Source organism: Oncorhynchus masou, chromosome 25 (assembly GCF_036934945.1).
Source record: "Oncorhynchus masou masou isolate Uvic2021 chromosome 25, UVic_Omas_1.1, whole genome shotgun sequence".
NCBI classification, from domain to species: Eukaryota; Metazoa; Chordata; class Actinopteri; order Salmoniformes; family Salmonidae; genus Oncorhynchus; species Oncorhynchus masou.
In genome coordinates this window covers 11151863-11155161 of record NC_088236.1, presented here as the reverse complement: position 1 = coordinate 11155161, position 3299 = coordinate 11151863, and the positions used below count along the sequence as shown (strand labels likewise).

Below are 3299 nucleotides of genomic sequence, written 5' to 3'. Positions count from 1 at the left end.
CAAAACTGTGCACTCTCCTCAAACGATACCATGGTATTCTTTCACTATAATAGCTCATGTAAATTGGACAGTGCAGTTAGATTAACAAGAATTTAAGCTTTCTGCCAATAGCAGATATGTCTATGTCCTGGGAATTGTTCTTGTTTCTTACAACCTCATGCTAATCGCATTAGCCTATGTTAGCTCAACCTATCCCGCAGGGGACCCACAAATCCTGAAGAAGTTTTTAAAAGAAACAGTTCCAGAATGGACTCTGTTAGAATAAATGTATGAGTGTACAGAAGAATGTTTTGAAATGAGATTGGGGCAACTATGAACTGATGTGATTCTTTGCACTATGAACTGATGCTTAAATGCATAAAAGGTCAGTCTATACAGTATATGTGGAACTACTGTAGCAATATGAAGCTCGTTCAACTGCTTACCATTTTCACTGAACTGTTTACCATTGTACAAAGTATGCAAAAGAATGTCCTCATCTAGATAATTATGTTTGCTTCTTAGTGTTATTGTGTTACTAGTGTTACTCTCATATTTGACTTTAACATATTCAATAGAAATGTATTTTTCTTTGGGGGGGGGGTTGAATTTCGATTTTAAATTTTAAATTTCGATTTCCAGAAGTTTGAGCTGTAATGTATTGTATGTATTGAACAATATTTAATAGAGTAGGCTCCCTCAATAAACAATTATCTCCACTTAGCTACTGTGCGTGCGTGCGTGCGTGTGTGCGTGCGTGCGTGTGCGTGCGCGTGCGTGCGTGCGTGCGTGCGTGTGTGTGTGTGTGTGTGTGTGTACTCCATCAGGGAAGTTCTTCAGCTGCTACACGAGCAGTGCAGAACAAAGGTAAAATAAGACTCTTAATAAAGTGGTCATACTTCAAACATTCAAGCCTCACACGTTAAAATAATACATCCGCCTAACAGGTGTGGCATATCAAGAAACTGATTAAACAGCACAATCATTACACAGGTGCACCTTGTGCTGGGGACAATATAAGGCCAGAGCTGTTACCAGAGAACTGAATGTTATTTTCTCTACTATAAGCCACCTCCAATGTTGTTTTAGAGAATTTGGCAGTACGTCCAACCAGCCTCACAACCGCAGACCAGGCGTAACCACGCCAACCCAGGACCTCCACATCCGACTTCCTCATCTGCCAGAACATCTGAGACCAGCGACCCGGACAGCTGATGAAACTATGGAGTAGTTTTGAAGGGAAAAATGTATTCTAATTGGCTGGGCCTGGCTCCCAAGTGGATGGTGGATATGGATATGTCCTCCCAGGCCCACCCATGACTGCGCCCATGTCCAGGAATGTGAAATCCATAGATTAGGGCCTAATGAATTGATTTATATTACCTGATTTCCTTATATGAACTGTAACTCAGCAAAATCTTTGAAATTGTTGTATGTTGCGTTAATAATTTTGCTCAGTATACATTATCATAATGGCTCATATGATACAACGCACCCTATACGTGTGATCGTAGTCAAAGCACATTCTCTATGATTATTATTGCTAATGACAGTGTAGTCAATGTTCAAGCCATCTGAACTATCCTAGTGCACATCAGAGGAGTGTTAGTGCTTTGATAGCTGTCTCTGGGTTAACACTGGATAAACCTGTAGATAAACCTGTAGATAAACCTGCCTTTAAACCTGTAGATACACCTGTAGATAAACCTGTAGATAAACCTATAGATAAACCTGTAGATAAACCTATAGATAAACCTATAGATAAACCTGCAGATAAACCTATAGATAAACCTGCAGATAAACCTGCAGATAAACCTGTAGATAAACCTGCAGATAAACCTATAGATAAACCTGTAGATAAACCTGCCTTTAAACCTGTAGATAAACCTATAGATAAACCTGTAGATAAACCTATAGATAAACCTGTAGATAAACCTATAGATAAACCTGTAGATAAACCTATAGATAAACCTATAGATAAACCTGTAGATAAACCTGTAGATAAACCTGTAGATAAACCTGTAGATAAACCTGTAGATAAACCTGCAGATAAACCTGTAGATAAACCTGCCTTTAAACCTGTAGATAAACCTGTAGATAAACCTGTAGATAAACCTTTAAACCTGTAGATAAACCTATAGATAAACCTGTAGATAAACCTGTAGATAAACCTGTAGATAAACCTGTAGATAAACCTGTAGATAAACCTGTAGATAAACCTGTAGATAAACCTGTAGATAAACCTGTAGATAAACCTGCAGATAAACCTGTAGATAAACCTGTAGATAAACCTGTAGATAAACCTGTAGATAAACCTGCAGATAAACCTGTAGATAAACCTGCCTTTAAATAGATAAACCTGTAGATAAACCTGTAGATAAACCTGTAGATAAAAATAAACCTGTAGATAAACCTGTAGATAAACCTGTAGATAAACCTGCCTTTAAACCTGTAGATAAATAAACCTGTAGATAAACCTATAGATAAACCTGATACCTGCAGATAAACCTGTAGATAAATCTGTAGATAAACCTTTAAACCTGTAGATAAACCTGTAGATAAACCTGTAGATAAACCTGCAGATAAACCTGTAGATAAACCTGTAGATAAACCTAAACCTGTAGATAAACCTATAGATAAACCTGCAGATAAACCTATAGATAAACCTGTAGATAAACCTATAGATAAACCTGCAGATAAACCTATAGATAAACCTATAGATAAACCTGTAGATAAACCTGTAGATAAAACCTGTAGATAAACCTATAGATAAATAAACCTGTAGATAAACCTGCAGATAAACCTGCAGATAAACCTATAGATAAACCTGTAGATAAACCTATAGATAAACCTATAGATAAACCTATAGATAAACCTGTAGATAAACCTATAGATAAACCTATAGATAAACCTATAGATACACCTATAGATAAACCTATAGATAAACCTATAGATAAACCTATAGATAAACCTATAGATAAACCTGTAGATAAACCTATAGATAAACCTGTAGATAAACCTGCAGATAAACCTATAGATAAACCTGTAGATAAACCTATAGATAAACCTGTAGATAAACCTGTAGATAAACCTGTAGATAAACCTGCAGATAAACCTGTAGATAAATCTGTAGATAAACCTATAGATAAACCTGTAGATAAACCTGCCTTTAAACCTGTAGATAAACCTGTAGATAAACCTATAGATAAACCTGCAGATAAACCTGCCTTTAAACCTGCAGATAAACCTATAGATAAACCTGCAGATAAACCTAGATAAACCTGTAGATAAACCTGTAGATAAACCTGTAGATAAACCTG

At 36.3% G+C, this 3299-nt stretch overlaps 1 protein-coding gene across 1 annotated transcript in view; it reads left to right on the top strand.

Moving 5' to 3' along the window:
- Positions 1-571, top strand: part of LOC135513779 (heparan sulfate glucosamine 3-O-sulfotransferase 1-like) — a 26224-nt gene extending 25653 nt beyond the window's left edge. Inside the window, exon 5 of the mRNA XM_064936696.1 lies at positions 1-571. This exon is cut by the window's left edge and continues 1607 nt beyond it. The gene's annotated coding sequence lies outside the window, so the exon portion shown is untranslated.
- Positions 572-3299: the final 2728 nt, after the last annotated feature.